A 20,952-nucleotide genomic window follows, 5' to 3' on the forward strand; every position below is an offset into this window, starting at 1 on the left:
ATGGACTTTAACTGGTACAACAGTGAATTTACACCTTATAACAGTGCAAAAGATGCAATTTAATTTTTCAATTGATAAAATCTTGCAAGAATTTTTTGCAAGAAGGGTTTGTTATCGTCCTTATTGATTTTGATCATTATTAAACTTAAAATTTAATGTTTAATTGTTTAATAAAACAGGAATGCTTTCACTTTTTGAAAACAGTAAACAATAGATAAAGCAAACATCTTTTTGTTTCTACTCTTTTATATGCTTTCCTCTCCTAAAAAACCTCCAACCACAGACTGTTATGAATTTGGTGTTTATGGTTCCAGAGAACTATTTACTTTTCTTTCAGTAATTCAATTTTCAGATCTATTTATGCTGAAACATTTATATCCTGTTAGTTTCTTTCAACTGTTGCTTAGTGGTTGCTCATCTATCAAGTATATGCAAACATAATCACATTCCTCTATTGACAGACATGTTTACCCCCTAGTTTATTATTATTATAAATAACAATATAATCCACATGCTTGTAAATCTCTTCTGCAATTATCATAATTTTTCCTCAGGAAAGAGTTCTAGAATTGATAGAGAAGGAACATTTTTTAGATTAGATTAGATTTGATTTGATCAATTTTTTATTTGATTTTTATTAGATACTGTCAAATAAATATCCCCCAAGGTGAATGAGATAATTCATGTTCTTTCCATGGTTACATGAACATTAAATGTCCCACAATCTTCTCAAAACTTGATTTTGTCAAGATTTGAAAATTATTGCTATTGTTGAATACTAACTAGTATTGTATTGTTTTAATTTGTATTTCTCTGATTACTACTGAGTCAATTGATTTTTGATTAGCACGTTACACAATCATTTTTTTCCTATGAAATCTATGGTTATATGTATATATAAATAAGGTTTATATATACATTTATTTCACTGTATTACTGTCATCCCATTGTTCATCGATTTGCTCCAGCGGGTGCCAATAACATCTCCCTTCGTCCCTGTCTTGTGCTAGTGTAGCCTGATGGCATATTGGGGCCTCTTTCAGGATCAGGGGAATGAGGATCTTCATTGTTACTGTTTTTGGCATAATGGGTACACATGGGTAGCTTGCCAGGCTCTGCCGTGGGGGCGGGAACTCTCGGTAGCTTGCTGGGCTCTCCTAGAGGGACAGAGGCTTTGGGGGGTGGCCTCTAATCGCCTTTACAGATAGAAGATTTTGGTTGACTGGCATATTGTAATGATCTGCACACTGACAAAAGCGCACCTTCCTTCATCTCTGCGCAGCACCTGGGACATCTGCAGCTTCAGGTTGATCTCCTTGAGGTTGATGGAATGCCTCAAGTACCTCAACCTCAAAGAGGTACATTTTATATATATTTTGCCCGTTCTCTCTTGAAAGGCTATTCAGTCTCAATTTTTAATTTCCTAGGGGATTATTAGATTTTTTTAGGTAGTAATCTCTTTTGTATTATTTTATTCATGCTTCCTTATTATTTTTGAATGTGAATTAGTCTCATCATCTTGGGACAATTTTCAGTCATATGTGCTTTCAAGTATTGTTTTTGTTATATATCCTTTTTCTTCTCTCATCATTTCTTTTCTATTTTTTATATCTTTTTAAAAATTTGTTTATTATTTTAGCTTTTTGGGTCACACCGGTGATGCACAGGGGTTTTTCCTGGTTCTGCACTCAGGAATTACTTCGGGCAGTGCTCAGGGCACCATATGGATTGCTGGGAATTGAGCCCGGGTAGGCCATGGGCAAGGCAAATGCCCTACCTGCTGTGCTATCGCTCTAGCTCCTCTCTCTTATTTTTAATGTTTTCTATGTTTCTCTTTTTCACTATGTTTTTGAGTGACTTCCTCAGTCAGCAATTTTTCTTGTTGCTTTGTTCAGCTTGTTACTAAACACATCCAATTAAGTTTTTTACATAAGCTGCTATATTTTTTCATATACTCCATATGGGATTTTATAGTTTCCCTTCAACTTGACTTTATTTCTTCAAACTGTGCATGCCTTTTTGTTAGACAGTCTGTGTCTGGTTCTTCCCACATGTGGCACTTTTGCAGATTTGCTTTTGCTGGCTATTTGCGTTTTTATTCTCGAACGTGATATAGTGTTTCTCCATTGAACCAGTTATTTCTCACTCTGTACTCCCCACAGTCCTTGAAATTCTTTAGTAGGAATCCCCTAGGACATAGGGTGAGTGATTCTCCTCGACTGAAAATCTGCGTTTGTTCCTGTCAATTTTTCAGAGCCATAAACAACCCCAATTCATTGCATTTACTGCCTGGAGTTTCCTGGTCTACCCCTCAACTGTGACTTGGGGCTGAAAATCCATGCCAGACTTTGATTTGTGGATATGACTTTTAGGAGAAATGTTTCTTATATATTTTCTCCTCTAAATTCTCTTGACTAAAGATCCCAGTATGTGGGCTGTGGCTAGGAAATTATACGAACTTCTTTAAGAGTTTTGTTTAACCTATGTACCTCCTATTTGCTTCCACAAGTCAAATGAACTATGACCTGTTCCCTGCTTTCTAATGCTACCCTAAACGGCAGATCTCTTTCATCCAGATTAACAGGTGTCTATCGGGGGAAAGTAATAGGGTGCTTAGTCTCCCCCAAAGGGCCAGACAAACCTTTCTCAATATAACCCAAACTGGACCTTTCCAGTAAGTGTTACCTTGGTACAGGAAACTGAGTGAGGGCCAATTGATTCCTTGGGGGACTTGGGAGAAAGGTTATCACTGTTAAGGAATTCAGATTATTCCAGGTTAATAGGAGTAACCTGAGGCTAAATCCTTATTTCTGTCCGTGTGCTTTCTCTAATCAATGAAATAATCATTTCTCCTTTTATGACCTAGAAGAATGTAGTGTAGGGAGCAGCATTAAATGCAAGTTTATGGGTGAATATGTCTCTGAAGAATGCTTTTTTTTTTTCTTTTTGCTTTTTGAGTCACACCCGGCAATGCACAGGTGTTACTCCTGGCTCTGCACTCAGAAATTACTCCTGTAATTTCTCAGGGAACCGTATGAGATGCTGGGAATCGAACCTGGGTTGGCCGCGTGCAAGGCAAATGCCCTACCCGCTGTGCTCCAGTCCAGAACTCATCTTTGTAACTTAAAGATGAAGTGATCCTCGCTGTTAACACGAGACTCTTCTCCTCTCTTCTTTCTTCATGTCATGAGTCTTTAACCACAGGATAAATATCCCCTAAACACAGGGTACATGTCCCTATTTTTCTTTACAATTTACCATTCTGTAAGTTCTCCAAGTGTGCATTCTCCATTTGTATGTTACTAAATTAACTTTTCCTTTGCTATCCAGCCTGATGCTCTTTTGATGCCTTGTCTAGACTGTTTGGGTACAAAATGGGAGGGGATAATTCCCAAAACTATTTGTTTTTTCTAAACATTTACTTTGTTCTTTAGTTTGCTTGGTATCTCACCCTCACTGTTTTTTTTTTTTGTTGTTGTTGTTTGTTTGTTTGTTTTAGTTTTTGAGGTTTTTAAGAAAGTTAGTGACTAGAGATGGTATGATAATGAAAACTTGCATTACTGGAAATAGAATCTGTAAATTATGTTTTAAAATTTCCTGAATGCTTGTATAACTTTCCCCCACCTTGAGATATAAAAGTGTCATCCAGGACGTTTTAAGTGAAAACTTTTTAAAATTTATATTTGCTGCTACTCAATAAATTCTTTAGATAGATGGATTTTTAGGTTTTCTCTTTCTAGATAAAGATTTCATTTTTATGATATCTTTATCCTTTTATCCCAGTCCTCCCAATGATTTCTGTAGATAGAGAATTTTTATAATTTTCATCATTTAGAGCCCATGACTTTATATTGTGCAAGAGTGCCTTATCTCCCTCATAAGTGATTATTCTTCTTATAGAGATGCTATTTTAATCTCTATTTCTAGCGATGTATAAGATATTCATGACTATGATATACTCATTATTGCTTTATTTTCCCATTCTCCGTTTCTCAGTGTTGTATGCAAGTAATGTTTCTTTACACACCTATTAAGTCTATTTTTTAGATTTATTGAATATTGATTACTGGTATATAGATCTTTTGTGAGAATAATTCTATCTCTATTATTAATTACTATTCTTTTTCTTTGCCTGCAGAATTTTTGTATGGTCCAGAGTAATATTATATCTTAGATACTGAGATTCTTAGGCAAGTCCTTCCAACTGATGCTCAGGGGTCTGAGAACTCCTAGTCATGCCGTAGTTAGTACTTGGATACAAGGATGCAGTTTTACTTGGGTCTATGATGCCAGGGACCACAGGGCCAGTCTGGGGGCCATCAGAGTCACTCCCACTGGTGCTAGGTGGGGTGGAGGGGACATGGGGAAGACTTCTAGCACTTTACCCTGCAATGCTCAAAGGCCATGTGGTACCATGATTAAATCATGATACTTTCTGCCCACACCTTAATTTTCCAAAGTTTAAAAAGCAATAAAAAACTAAGATAACAATGAAAAAAATTATTATTTTTTTTATTGAAAAAGCATTGGCTACTAGCATGCTTTAGGTTTGGGGTGTACAGGCATATATCTATATCTGTATGTATTTATTATGCTGTCATCAGGTTTAGTTTCCATCTGTCACTATAAATAAGTCCCCCCTTTTATTTTAATAATTTTTAATTAATGAATCACTATGAGGTACAGTTACTGACTTACAAACTTTCGTGCTTGTGTTTCAGTCATACAATGATGGAGTATCCATCCCTCCACCAGTGCCCATTCTCCATCACCAGTGATTCCCAGTATCCCTCCCACCACCCTCACCTCATCCCCCCACCCCATCCCGCCTCTGTGACAGGACATTCCCTTTTGCTCTCTCTCTCCTTTTGGGTGTTGTGGTTTGTAATAGAGGTATTGAGTGGCCATCCATATTCAGTCTATAGTCTACTCTCAGCCCGCATCTCCCATCCTGAGCGGGCCCTTCCAGTGCCCTTTACTTGGTGGCTCCTTCTCCATCTGAGCTGCCTTTTCCCCCAGCATGTGAAAAATCCCCCTTTCATCTCATTTACCCACCTCTATTTTCCGTTTCTCTACCAGTAGCCACTTTGTTCTTGCCTAAGAATTTGATCTTTTGTTTGTTCATTTGTTTCGTTCCCTTATCTACCATATATGAGGCCCATCTTGCATTGGAATGACAACTATTTAAGTGATGAGTTACATTGAAAAGAATTAGTTGGGGGGCAGGGAATGAAAATAAAATGTAAGCACCTAATATACAATGAAAGGTAAAGTATTTGAATTGGAGCATTCAAGCATGCAAACAATTCTTTTGTTGCTCCTGTTTTTAACCTAAAGATAAGGAAGAAGACACTTAAGTCTTAGTCCTTTACTTGTACGCAGGCATGAAGTGGAAATTCCCAAGCAAGCATTAGGAATGTGAATGTTTAGATGTTTTCTGCTCTTCTTCACTCTTATTCACCAAAGAAGTAGATAAATGAGTACGAAAAAGCAAGGTTGACACACATGCTATTGATACCATTTTTAAGAAAGATAAATTCATTGTGAAGTACTTGTGAATTTCTAATCGATAGAAAGTATTTTCAGATATCATAAATTAAAACTTATGATATTTTAGGCTCTATTAGAAACTTGAGGTGCAGAGTTCTATTCTTGAGAAAATCAGAGTCTAGCTGGGGTCTGATAAGAATGAACCGTTAAAGAAATATTTACAATGTGGTATTCTCCCTCTCCCTCTACCACCCACTCCAGGAAATCTAAAAATGATTTACACAAATGAGATGTGAAACTATGTACTTGTATATATCATGTATTCCTCTATATCCTAGATCTTGGGAGATACATTAGAAAATGAAGCATTTGTATATGCACAAGGAAGTTGGTAACCAGATAAAATTTGCATGATATATTTGCTCTTTCCACTTCCACTGGAGCCTGAAGTCATGAGAATTCCTAAAATTTTAAGCCAGAACTCAGATATTCCAATAACTCATATCTAGTGCCTACTAGTAGCTAAGTATCTGCTACACAACAGCATAAAAAATCTGGAAGGTGATAAAAATGGTGCAAATGGGTTCCCCATTTCTTTTCCAAGAAAAACCTCCTAATGGACTGCTGATGAGCTCATCAGGTCAAGTGCTATTGAGTTGCCCTCTTTATACAGAGTCAGCAAGCATAACATTTTGTTAACCTATTGACACAAAGGAAAGCTGTTTTCCATCTGACCTTTTACAGTAACTACTCAAAATTACTCTCTCTTTTCTACAAAGTACTTTCCAACTAACAAAGTCAATGAATATATTATCTAAGTTTAATATGCATGGACAGTTGCATTTCAAGCTTTGTTTTTGTCCCTATTTGTTTTTCCTCATTATTTTGTTTTGTTTTTCAGCCATGTCTTCTTTCCTTGAGAACACTTTATATTTTTATGGAAAAAATTCAGCTTTAGGCTTAGAGAGAAATATTGTTCATCTCTCTGGAGCTGAAGTCATTTGCTGTTTTGTAGAGGTTACATCCATACGTGTAGAAATGGTCACATGGTAATTTTATAAAGCACTGAAATTTTATGAATAATTAGTAACGACTTGTAAAGGAGATAATGGAGTTTCACTTTGGACTGCAAGTGAATATAGGTCTTCCCAAGAAAATGGTTATTGAAACAAAATGTGCAGGGCATTATAACCTCAAAATAATTTCTTTTTCAAATTGGAAACCTGAATTATACGTCCTTGCTATCATTTTTACTAAATCTTGATTCTATGAATTTCTACTCATCAAAATTTTGCTAAGCAGATTTGTTCAGATTATTGAACTTTCTGAAAAGTAATAGCACTTTATTTTCCTAAATTGGTCCAAATTGAACTTACTGGATGTTTACTAAATGGATCTTTGGCTCGGTTTACATATTCATCACAGCTTTAAAGATGATGAAACTATTCAATCCCAAAGGTAAGTCTTTCTTTACTATTGAATGATAGAACTCTTTTTAATTAGTCATATTGATTATGATCATATGTATTTCTCTGTAGGCCATTATAATATTTACTAGCCTAAGAATATTACTTAACAGTATTACCACATAATACTCAGGGTAGCATATATTTGAAGACATGACCTATACTCCAAGAACATACAGTCTTGCAAACTAATCCTCCCTTAAAAATAATTCATTAATTTTCAGAGAGGAATTTAAACTCCCTCCCATCTCATTAATTATGACTACGCATATTGGCTGCAAGTTTAACATTTTAAATAATGTAAGTAGATAGCAACATAATTTAATACCACTTACAAAATTTTATAGGTTCGAAAGAAATGGAAAAATCTTAGATAATCATGAGAAGTGAAGTTATTACATTTGGAACATATCCCTAGTCACTAGGAAGTATATTGTTTTAATCAGAACTCATTATACTGAGTTCAGATACTTACAAATTAAATAAGCAGTAGCATTTCTTTCAGCTGTCTATTCTAAGTGGGTTTTTATTCTTTCTGTGTTTGAGTATTTATCTTAAATAATCTTATGATGGAACTAGTTAAAACATCAATAAATAGTGTTAGAGTGGAGAAGTAATTCACTTATGTGGTACATTATTGCTTAAGTGTGAACTACTTTTGTTATTCAATATGCTTATAAAAAGTTTTCCATAAACTTTAACTTAATTTGGAGAGAATGTGAGTGAAGTCTTCTTCATTTTAATTATTTATAGGCCAAGAACCAGACAGTCATAATATCTCTTTGTTTCTTTTAAAGCAAAACAAGCAAACAAACAAAAGAAAAACATAGCCTTTGCATGGAAATTCCTCAGAAATGTCAAAATGCTGGTTCTGTTGCAAAGGGTAATAGTTTTAGAAAAATATTTCAAAACATAAATGTAGCCGTTTCAAACATGGTTTAGTGCCCAGAACAACTTGTTGGTTTTGCTTTTTCATTTTTAACATAAATTTCAACTGCCACTGTATAATTGGCTCACAAACACATTTGAATTCAGGAATTTTTATATGGAAATAGTTCCTTGTGAACCTCGCCCATTTTACCAACCAGAAGGATTTTGTTAGAGTTTGTGTTTTAAAAGAGTGAGAAAGCCTTAGAATGCATAATACTCAGGTCAGTTTGGTGAAAGTTTTATCAAGCAGATCATTCATAGTAACTGGTACCAGAGAAGGGTAATGATCACCTAATAGAGGACACCTCTTCTAGACTTTGGACATCAGGAATGTCCCTCTGGACCAAGGGATAGCTAAGTTCAGACCTGAAGGATGGGTAAGGGTTCGTCACATGATAGTACCAGGCTAGTCAGAGAATCAATACAGGAAAATTTGACAGTAGAGAGAGACCATGTCACATTTCCGGTCTTATGGAGGTTTAGATAATTGTATTATGTACTTTAGAATGTGTGTGTGTGGTGGGGGGTGGGTGACAGGGGGTCCACTTTATTCTGAGAATAGTCATTGGAGGGACATAAGGGAAGAATGTCAGTTTTAGGTATTAGTTTTTAAAAAGCTCCTTCTAAATCTAGTGTAGATCATATATTGAACTTTAAAATGGGCACAGGAGACCAGTTAAAATGTCAGGAGAGATAAGAACTAGATTGAACATGAAAAGAACTTGAGAGGTCTTGTGGGGATAGATCTATAAGGATCCATTTGTGGAGATAGATCTATAAGGATGTGTTAATAATATAAAGCTGGATAAATAAGGAGACGGAGAAAGAAAACCTTAAGATGGATGCCCAAGTACCTGTGAAGGGCAGCATTTACTAGGACACCAGCTGTTGGTCAGTTATTGTTGCCAAGTATACATCCATTGTAATTATGTTCAAATTTCAACAAAAGATACGTGCACACTCCTACCACTCCAAATTTTGATCCAGGTCTTTGTAGATGGAATTGACTCCACCTCCAGCTCTAGGAGTAGAATATAAAATCCAGATAGGACTAATCAGTGTTTGTTGTTCCCCAAGCACATTTAAGAGCGGTCACAGCAAGTCAGCTGCTACTTCTCAGAGCTTTAGTGCAACCAATGGAAGGAGATCCGGGTTTGTAAGCTGGTGGAGCAGTAGCTATCTTGACCCTACTAAGGAACTATCTACCTGAGATTGGAGACAACAGAGTGGAAGAAAAAAGAGAGTGGGGGGGTCGAAGGGGTGATGGACACCTATTAAGTCTCGAATTCAGCATGTCTAAGGCCATCCCATTCCTAGAACATTTTCATTTTGGCAGTAATCAATTATATTTTGACATAAGCCAGATGGGTTCATTTTCCTTATATGTAATCAAAACCTGTTAAAGATAAAAAATAAGCCACATATAAGAAGCTAATTGTGGGCCAAGATGATGAGTTCAGTCTTGACTGTCTTTTTTTTTTTTAAATTTTTTTTTTTTTTGGTTTTTGGGTCATACCCGGCGATGCACAGGGGTTACTCCTGGCTCTTCACTCAGGAATTACCCCTGGCGGTGCTCAGGGGACCATATGGGATGCTGGGATTAGAACCCGGGTTGGCCGCGTGCAAGGCAAACGGCAAACACCCTACCCGCTGTGCTATTGCTCCAGCCCCAAGTCTTGACTGTCTTGACTATGCTGAATTCCAGGTGTTTGTGAGGCATCTTTATAGAGTGACATAAGAAATGAGATCTTTGTAATACCTCGTACAGTCTTGAATGAATATCTTTAGAGGATCACTTATCAGTGCATATCAAAGAAGTGTCTAACAACTGGTCACATAAATTGACTTTCTAGTAGAACTTGGCTTTGTAGCTCGACTTAAAATTTGAAGGAGATGAGTTTTCACTTTCATTTTCTCCATGACTATTGGTTATTCATGGTTTCTACTTCTATGATATCTGATATAATAAGAAAGGATAAATAATTTGTTATTCATCCTCGGGTTCTGACACAGCTCTTAAAGTCCTTGTCACTTCCCAAGGAATGGTAGGAGCATCTTTGGTCAGATTGTGGTATTTGGCCCAATTCCTGACACAGAGTTCCTAACTCCTTTGGAATTTCCTGGATGATAAGACTGTCATTTGTTCTAACAAGGCAGTTCTTAGAAGGATCCAGGATATGGGATGGTCACCAGAAAGACGAAACTGAAATTAGAAACTTGGAACTTTTTAATCCATTTCTCCTTCCTTGGGAGGGGAGGGGAAGGAACAGGAGATCCATTATGCCCATATAATAAAATCTTCATAAAACTTTCTCAAGAGCTTCTACATTGGTTACCAAAACACTGAGGTTTGTGTGCCCAGGAATGGAAAATACCATGCCCTATGTATCTCTTTATCTGTCTGTTCATGTGTATCCTTTTCACTTCCATAATTATAAATTAATAAATGTAACTCTTTCTCTGAGTCTTGCAAGATAGGCATAGCAAATTATAGAACCTGGGGTCCTGTGATTTATAATCATATCTGCTATAAATTTGGGTAACTTGAGGACCCCGGAGTTGTGATTGACGTATGAAGTGGGGAGTAGATCTATGGGGTCTGATGCTATCTCAAGGGAGACAGTGTCAAAGTGGAATTGCAGAACACCCAGATAGTGTCCTCTCAAGAACTGAATTTTTGTAGGTTGAAGAATTAAACATTTGATGATCAAAGTTGGAAGGATTGCTAGTGGTAAACAGTTTAATAATTTAATTTGCCTTTTTTTTTTTTTTTGCTTTTTGGGTCACACCCAGCGATGCTCAGGGGTTATTCCTGGCTTTGCACTCAGGAATTACTCCTGGCGGTGCTTGGTGGACCATATGGGATGCCGAGGATCGAACCCGGGTCGTCCGAGTGCAAGGCAAATTCCCTACCTGCTATGCTATCGCTCCGGCCCCTAATTTGCCTTTTATTAAATTTTTTTTTTACAGTCAAAGTTCTTCTTTACTTAAACTAAAATCAGTTGTGTAGATGACTGGTTAAAGAAACTTTGGTACATCTACACAATGGAATACTACGTAGCAGTTAGGAGAGATGAAGTCATGAAATTTGCTTATAAATGGATAAACATGGAGAGTATCTTGCTAAGTGAAACTGCACTCATTTGTGGAGTATAAAATAATATCACATGAGGCTGACACCCAAGGACAGTAGATACAAGGGCCAGGAGGATTGCCCCATAGCTGGAAGACTGCTTCATGAGTGGAGGGGAGAAGGCAGGTGGAATAGAGAAGGGATCACTAAGAAAATGATGCCTGGAGGAACCAGTTGGGATGGGAGATGCATGCCAAAAGTAGATAATGGAAAAAACATGATGACCTCTCAGTGTCTGTGTTGCAAACCATAATGCCCCAAAACAGAGAGAGAGAATATGGGGAATATTGTCTGCCATGGAGGCAGGGGGAAGGTGAGAAAGAGGGGGTATATCGGGGATATTGGTGGTGGGGAATGTGCACTGGTGGAGGGATAGGTGTTTGATCATTGTGTGATTGTAACCCAAACATGAAAGCTTGTAACTATCTCACAGTGATTCAATAAAAATAAAATAAAAAAAACTAAGAAAAAACCATAACTACCTGAGGTTAAATTAAATAATTTTTGATAATAAATCATAATTAATTATTTTTTAAATAATAAAATAAAATCAGGTGTGTGAGCATTCAAACACAGTTATTATAACTTATGTCTTTAAATTCAAGTAAATTCAAATTGAACCGTTTAGATCTTTAATTTCATTTTCAACATTTCCCTTCTGCTCTCTATAATTAATAATATTGATATTTTATTTAATCAAGATTATCATTTTCTTCTAGGTCAATAATATTGGGTCTCCAAATAGCAGATACAGAGTCAACTCTGCTCTTTATTGAATATGTTCACCCTTATATTAAATTTATTTAAACTTAATTATGGCTGGAGCAATAGCACAGCAGGTAGGGCATTCGCCTTGCATGCAGGCGACCAGGGTTCGGTTCCTCCCCCCATTTTGGATAGCCCAGCAAGCTACTAAGAGTATCTTGCCTCCATGGCAGAGCCTGGCAAGCTACCTGTGGCGTATTCGATATGCCAAAAACAGTAACAACAAATCTCACAATGGAGATGTTACTGGTGCCCGCTCGAGCAAATCGATGAGCAACGGGATGTACAGTGATACAGTGATACAGTGAATGATGGAATAACTGTGAGATATACCCTCACAAAGCTGTTCATTATTGGATTTCAGTCATACAGTATTCCAACACTCATCCCTCCACCAGTGGACATTGCCCAGCACCAGTGTCCCCAGGTTTCCTCCCATCACCCTCGACCACCCACCCACACCTACCTGCCTCTATGGTATGTACTTTTCATTTCTCTCTCTCTCTGTCTCTCTCTCTCTGTCTCTCTCTGTCTGTCTCTCTCTCTCTCTCTCTCTCTCTCCTTCTCTCTCTCTCTCATGCCCAATCTCGTTTGATTTGCCTTTTAATATCCTAGATTCATCATGGACAATGATGTTCATCTTGTTCCCAGTTTACCCCAATAATAGCAAAGTGAATTACAGTCCCATCCCATTATATGTCAATATCTTAAGTGCCCAAACCCAAGGAAGTTTTCCATATAAAACAAAAGGGACTTTGCACATGAATAAGGTTCTTGAGAGGAGGAGATCATCCATGTGAGTTGTGTATTTGTTTATCTTCTCTAGAGAAAGAGCCATGTGATGAAGGAAAAGGATTAGAGTTATGTACTTTGCCCTTTTGTTTGTTTTATTGCTGGGGATCAAACCTAGAGCCTGGTTCATGTAAAGCCTGAGTTTTATCACTGAAATATATCTTCACCGCGATCCACTTTAAATACAAAAAAAAAAGGGGGGGCGGGGAGGGCAACCAAGGAATATAACCAGCCTTTAAAAACTGGAAAAGACAAGACAAATTATTATCTTCTAAGATTTGTTTCTAGTAGTAGCAGACTGTGCCCCACATCTTTTCTTTATCCTATGAAGTAGACTTCAGTATTTTGACCTTGAAAACTATGAAATAATAAATTTGCATTGTTCCAAGTCACCAAGTTTATGGTCATTTGTTGCAGTAGCCGTAGGTAATCAGTATACCAATGTAAAGTTATTCATACAACTTGAAGTGTTGGAACTGGAGAAATAGTATAGCAAGAAGGGTATTTGTCTTACATGTGGCTGACCTTGGTTCAACCCCTGGAATCCCAGGTGGTCCCCCAGCACCACCAGGGGTTAATTTGTGGGTACAGAACCAGAAGTAACCCTTGAGCATTGCTGGGTGTGGCCCCCAAACCAAAAAACAACCAAAACAAAACAAAAAAATACTTGAAGAACTTTGTAGTTTAATTAATTCACTTAAAACATAGTGTTGTATAGTATTTAGTATATTTACAGGTATCAACACCATTACTATTGCTAATTTGAGAAAATTTCATCACTATACAAAGTTACTTGCTCACCTTAGCTAGTAAGTTCCCAACCCTCCTTCCTTCATAGCTCAAAGTAGCTACTATTTTTTACTTATAGTCTATTTTCTATTATAGATGGCTCAATTTTGGATATTTTATATAAATGGAACCATGTGTTCTTTTGTGTTTATTTTTTCTTAGGAGAAAATTAGAATGTTTTCAAGCTTTATCCATGTTGTAGCACATATAAGTATTTCATTTCTTATCAATGGATGAATATTATTTCATTGTATGGACATATCATATTTTGGCTAACTTATTCTTTGGTTGGTGGAATTTGTGTGTCAACTATAAACAACACCAATGCATTCCTTTTGGATATATTCCAAGAAGTAAAATTGTTAAATCTGGTGACTTTGGGTAATTGAAAAACTTTAACTTCCAAGTAGGTTGTACCACTTCACATTGGAAGTAGAGATGTATGAGGGTTCTGATTTCTCTACCTAATTGGAGCATTATGGAGTCCTCTCCAACATAATTGCTTGATTTTTTGGTTCTAGTCATCCTACCAGGAATTTACATTCCCGGTAGCTATTTGTAAATGAATGAAAGGGGATCTCCCTGGCGCTAATGAGGTCCTGAGGGTTTACTACTGCTTAGAACTTGTGGAGAGCGAAATACCCAGGTCATCTGGGTAGTGTTGGGGGCTTCCAGGGCAGTACCTAGCTATGCTTGGGACACCATGTGGTACAGGGAATTAACCAGGGTTGGGTTCTATACACCCTCCTATCACCCAGTTCCCAAATTTACATTTTATAAGACAAACACAGTCTAATGGTAATTTGTTATGGCAGCCCTAGTACACAGTAAAATGACTAATACAATTATACATCTTTTGTGTATCACTGTATCACTGTCATCCCATTGTTCATCGATTTACTCGAACAGACACCAGTAACATCTCTATTCCTCCCAGCCCTGAGATTTTAGCAGCCTCTCCTTACTCACCTTTTCCAACAATTGGAAAAAAATTTTGTTTTTTGTTTTTGTTTTTGTTTTTGGTGGCCATACCTGGCTATATTCAGGGCTTAATCCTGGCTCTGTGCTTAGGGTTTACTCCTGGAAGTGCTGAAGAGAGCACATGCGATGCTGGAAATTGAACCAGAGTCCACCACTAGCAATGCAAGTAACTCAATATCTGTACTATCTCTCCGGTCCCTCAACAATTTTGTCAAAAATGGGTGCTTTCATGTTTAAAGGGTTCCTAGTTGCCTATTTAAGGGTCACAACGTGGAGAGTATACTCTTAATAATTCATAATTCTAATTTGGTAAGAGATGTTTTTCGAGGTCAAAGTGTTTGTGTGGATTCTTTGTAATAGAAAGATCCCAGGGGTCAGAGAGTGGCTCGGGTACTCTTCTCACAAACACTAATTAGATCCCTGGCACCCGGTATGGTCTGCCCACCCCATATGATCCAGGAGTGCAGAGCCAGGAGTAAGCTCTGAGCAACACTGAGTGTGACTCAATGCTGCAAATCCCCCATACCCACCAAAAATCAACAAACAGAAAAATAGAAATGGACCTAAAATCCTAATCTTTTTTTCTAAAGGAAAGAAAAGGAAAAGGAAAGAACAAACAAACAATAAGAAACATGGTGGGAAAAGTTGCAGAAGACAGCCTAGCAATCAGAGGTCTAAAGTGAATTTAAAGGGATGATTCTCCACAAAAAAAAAATGTTGAATATGCACATTATGGTTTTCTTTAGATAACATTTTTCAAAACAAAACCAAGCAAAATATTCTTTATGGATACATGACTGTTAAAGCTTAATGAAGAAATTATGCAGGGCCTGAGAGACAGACAGTACAGGGATAAGGTGCTTGCCTTGCATGTGGTGAACTGTGGTTTGATCCTCTGCACCACATATGGTCCCCTGGGCTCTGCCAGGGGTCACTTCTCTGCATCAAGCCAGGAGCAGCTTCTGAGCACCAGACAATGCGGCTTAAACCACTACCCCTCTCAATAAAAACAGAAGAAAGAAAAAGCTTGCAAAAAAGGAACACTAGCTTTAGGCCAGTAGTTACTTCCTGGAAAGGAGGATGAGGGCTATAATTAAGAAGTTATAGATGAAAATTTCTAAGCCAGTTTTAATGTTCTTTTTCGGGGGTTGAGTGTTGAATGTAGAGATTTTTTTATGCTTATTTTTAAAACTGTGCATATGTTTTCTAGATTCTCCTGAAACCATATTATATTTTAGCACAAAATAGAAATGATCGAAAGTTTAATACAGGGCCAGGAATGTAGCTCAGATATAAAGCACTTGTCTTTTATGTGTGTGAGACCCTCCTGGCGTTTGAGTCCAAAACCAAGAAAAAGATAAATATTTGGAGTTGTGGAAATTGAGGATATTATTCTAGCTAGTCCTGATGGTACCTTATTTTAAGGCTTTGTTCAAGTCTATACACTCCCATTTAAAGAGATACAAACAAACCAGAGTGTGTTCAGGGCACAGTAATGAGATTAAAAGACTGCCTTGTGTGAATTTAAGAGTTTTATTACATAAGCATAGCCACAGAGCCAATAAAGAACTTGTATGGGTAATCTAGGAAAATTTGCAGAATAAATGGCTATTGAGAAAAATCAATTTTCTGGTCATATATTGAGAGCAAATTTAGGAAGCTTTCTTATCTAGGAGATACTGTCCTGTCTTTCCAAGTTGTGGTGATAGAATTTAAAAAAAAAAAGCAAGAATTATTTCATTTATGTTTTTAATAAGAAAACAGGGAAGGGAAAGGAAATGAGGACCAATAAAAAGAGTTTTTTTCTTGTCTTCCCAGACACTGGCCTGTTTCCTGCCCCTGATGGTTCACACAAGGGAGGGGAAAGTAGGTGCAACCCCCTGATGAGCATCGTGTGTTTGGGTGGTGGTAGGACTTGGTTCCAGGGAGTTATTATGTAAGATTCACCTAATCTTCGAGAAAGAATACACTTGATTTGTACTGCACATGGAATCCTACTCATTCTTCTACTTCTTCTCTGGATTGATCTGAGTAATGTACTACCCATTCCTGCAGGAGACAAAAAAGAAAGACGGGTCATCAGTTTTAAGCAGAGAGCGGTAGTAGAGGAAGAGAGCACCAGTCTGCTAACCAGAGCTTCCTGGTTTGGGCATAATCAAATACAGTTCAGTCAGGGTAGGCTGACCAAGCTGGTATAAAAATGACTTCCACATCTTGATACCTCACAATGGTGGAGGTCTTCCTTGTCTGACACATCTTCCTTGTCTGACATATTTCTCTTGTTTCTAAGCCCCTTAGTTATAATGGAGGCGTATGCTCCCCATGTCTTCCTACCTGGTGGGGTCTTTCTCCAAGTCACAGTTTGATGGTCACTTCCTAGTTGCATACACTGTTACAATAATAAAATATGATTATAAACATGGCTAATGAGATAGGGAAATGAAAAATAACTGATTGAATACTTACAAGGTATCCAACACCATTTATTTCCTTTTACAAATAAGGAAACAGAGGTTAGAAGAACTGATGTTTCATTCTGTTCTTCATCATGAATTCTGTTCTACTAGTGGTGAATGCTATATGGGTTAAGTGAGATACATGATTAGACAAAGTACTCATATCATTTAGTTTAACACTAAGAACTAAGTAGCATTCCTTGCACTTTCATCATTCTTTATTCAGTTCAGTGGGATCAGCTTATCCATTGTCCTAATTCTAAAAAGAAACTGCCCTCTCCCACTCGTATAGCATTTAAATTGGACTCAGATGACATCTCTCAAGCTATTTTCCAGCCATCTTCTAATTGAGGAAGACTTTCTAGACATAAACTTTCTCTAAGTGGAAGATGCAGGTCTCATTTGAGAGCTCCAACAAATGCTTTATTAACTAGGCCAGGGAGGTTAGAGGATAACAAGCTTAGAGGAAATAGTTAGGCAATGAGAAAGCAGGCTTTTTACAGTTGGTCACAAATCTTTCTTGATGTAAATTTCACTGAAATTGAAAGGAAAAATATATGCCCTTGTTTTTTTTTTTAATTTTTGTATTTTATAAGTTAGTTCACAACGGGGCTGGAGCAATAGCACAGCAGGTAGGGCATTTACCTTATACGTGGCCGACCAGGGTTTGATCCCTTTGTCCCTCTCAGAGAGCCCAGCAAGCTACTGAGAATACTTCACCCACACAGCAGAGCCTGGCAAGCTACCCATGGCATATTCCATATGTCAGAAATAGTAGCAACAAGTCTCACAATGGAGACATTACTGGTGCCTGCTCAAGCAAATCGATGAGCAACGGGATGATAGTGATACAGTGATACAGTTCACAATGGACTGGAGCACAGAGGGTAGAAAGTTTGTCTTGCACATGGCTGATCCGGGTTCAATTCTTCCATCCCTCTCGGAGAGCCCGGCAAGCTACGGAGAGTATCCGCCCACAGGGCAGAGCCTGGCAAGCTACTCGTGGCATATTCTATATGCCAAAAACAGTAACAGCAAGTCTCACAACGGAAATGTTACCGGTGCCTGCTCGAGCAATTGATGAACAACGGGACGTCAGTGCTACAGTGCTACAGTTCACAATATTTGATTACATTTAAAATTCAAACACCAATCCCACCACCATTACATCTTCCCGCCACCAAATTCGGGATGTTTCCATCCCAAGCCCCAATGCCTGTCCCAAAACACAACCGAAATAATATATTTTGTATTGTCTGTTATGAAGAACTGCTTAGCATGCTTACAAAAAAGTGTTCATATAGGAAACTGTGAAGATTGTTCTATTTTGGCAGGAACCATTAAGACATTCTATAGGATATCACTAACATGCTGTTAAAGTTTGGGTGATGTGAGCTTTGATACATATGTCTGAAAATATGTATATATATGCATATATATATTTCCCTCTGTGACTTGTTGCCTACTCTCTGAACCCTATAAAATATGGTATGGTAATTATGGAGAATGGGTAAGGAGTGTCTTATGATGTGTCCAGGAATATGTTCACTCATATGTGCGGCTTGGCCCAAGCATGTGGGGAGCGTCCTTGAGCGTGGTAGCAATTGGGTTATGGAGATTTTCTGCTGCTGGGGCTGGGTCATTTGGGGTGGGAGGGCTCTCACCTGTCCCCTCAAGGGCACCCTGAGTGAAACAGCCTGGCACATAGTCCAGTGACATGGCTACGGGGGCCTCATGTTATGCTCCTTACGGGAGAAGCAGCGTGTGATCTGGATGGTGGCCGATGATGAAATCTATGCCCTTGTTTTGAGGACTTGAATGAAAAACTGACTGCTACAGCATTTAATTCACAGAAGGTGGGGACTGAGGTTTGGGAACAGGGAGCTCTCTACTATGATTCCCATGCTATGGTGGAATAGAATGTTGCCACCAGTCAGAGTGGTTGTCTGGTGTTGTCTACATCATTTGGTGCTTATCCTTGTGACTCACTGTTTCTGCTGTGGGCTTAACACTCTGCAGTGGAAAAGGGAGGAATTTCTTGCCAGACCATATGGAATAGAAAACAGCAGCTTGACGTAGGTTATGGTAGAAGCTGAAAACACATAAACTTAAACCTCCCAAAAGATAACCTTGGAAAATTTTTTGAAAATCATTTCCTCATAGTTATGTTTAATTTTCAGGATCTATCTTGAAACCTTCAGATTCCAAAGTTAGTTTATGGGGAAAGGTCAAGAAAGGACAAATGATATTAGGTATGCTATTCCACTCACTTTGCTTATGTTTCCAGTTTGGAGAAGCTGGGGAAAAAGATTGCCTTCCCTTTGATTTGCTGTAATTCTTCCTGGACAAAAGGGCATGCCTGTATGTATCTTTGGCTGTATAGGCCATTTCTCTGCTTCAGCTGTGAAGTTGGGTTTCGTGAACTTACACTGGACAAGTCAATGTTCATGAGTGAGGCAACAAATTGGAAAGCTGGAAAAGCCTGTGTGTTTCTTAATGAGAGAAGTCTTCTCCTGCACTCTAATCCTGATATAGTCTATGGATTTGTTGATGAATCACAGCCTTAATTAATAGTGGATTATATTTAGTGGGTGCAGACTCCCTTATACCTATAGTTCCCCAGAGTCTATACTTTCACATAGTCTTCCAAGGCCTTCAGCTGTGTTGTTATTCCTTCCTTTTCCTCCACTATTTCCTTCAGGGTGAAACATTAGGGGTATAGGTGAGGGATGGGCTATGCTACCTTTGAGATTTAGTTCACCTGATATTTTTCAAGATTGTAGATGAAATCAAGGATGATTATTTTGTTGGTGATCTCCTTTTTTTCTAAAGCAGGTTAGATTATTTAAGAGTGTAGACCTTTCTTTACATTTCTACATCTAAAGTAGAAGCAGACCTGGCTCTCATTATTTTAACAACTATTCATATCAACAGACATATGCCTGGTTTTAAAATTAACACAGCCATACAGGAATTTTTGTTTCCTCCCCCGAACTCTTTCTGATCTACTCTAAACCTATCTCAGCAAACTGTGCTATCTACTTAGCCAGTTAGGCCAGAAACCCACGAAGAATCCTTAGCTTCTCTCTTTCACACCGGACATCCAACACAATAGTATCCATTATATTTATTGATTCTATTTTCAAAATAAATGCCATATCCCTCTACTTCTTTTCATTATTGTCATTATTGCCAGTACCATCAGCAGTTTGGGAGGGACTGTCCTCTCTCTTGCCTAGAACTTCTGTAATAACTATCTGACTGGCCTCACCGTTTCTATTTTGTTCCCTGGATTACATTGTCCACCCAGCAGGTAAATTAAAAACCTATGTCTGATGACATTCTAAATGCACAAGTTAAAGCTGGATATGTCTAGATTGTGTGCATAATCATTTTATGTCTTCTCATAATCATTCAGTGTCTTCCCATTGCCCTGAGAATAAAATTCCATTGCCTTAACTTGCTCTACAGGATCCTGAATGATGCAGCTTTCTTCTGCACCTTAATTTAGGACCACGTCCTTCCTTTCCTGCTCTATAGGACTCCCTACATGACAACTTTTGTTCTTTGAATACATCAGTTTTTATTCCCACAGGGTCTTTGTCCTTACCATTTCCTGTGTCTGGACATGTTGTCCTAGATCTTTCAATAATAGTTGTTTCACATTCTTCAGGTCCTTGTATGAATGTTACCCCTTTGATTGCATCATTTATTACCCCCCACTCAAGATAGCTTCACCTCTACCTCCTCTTGCCCTGATATTTTTTCTTATGATAGCACAGCGGGTAGGGCGTTTGCCTTGCACACGGCCTACCCGGGTTTGATTCTTCCGTCCCTCTCGGAGAGTCCTTCAAACTACCGAGAGTATACCGAAAGCAGAACCAGGCAAGCTACCCATGGCATACTTAGTATTCGAGTTAGTATATGTCTAGTACCCAGGGCAGCAAGAAGGTTGGGTTTCAGTAAGACACCAGAAATAGTCCCAGAAAGTTTTTGTGCTGAGCTAAAGAGTCTCTTTAAACCAGCTGCTTCAGTACTAAAGATTCAGTTAGGCTCTTAACCTCATTCAGTGGGTCTCAAATTCCCATAGACATATGGCCTCATACACAAATGAGAGGCACAAAGAGACCATTTGCCCTAATTGGAAAGA

The sequence above is a fragment of the Sorex araneus genome, chromosome 10, assembly GCF_027595985.1.
Source record: "Sorex araneus isolate mSorAra2 chromosome 10, mSorAra2.pri, whole genome shotgun sequence".
Taxonomy (NCBI): Eukaryota; Metazoa; Chordata; class Mammalia; order Eulipotyphla; family Soricidae; genus Sorex; species Sorex araneus.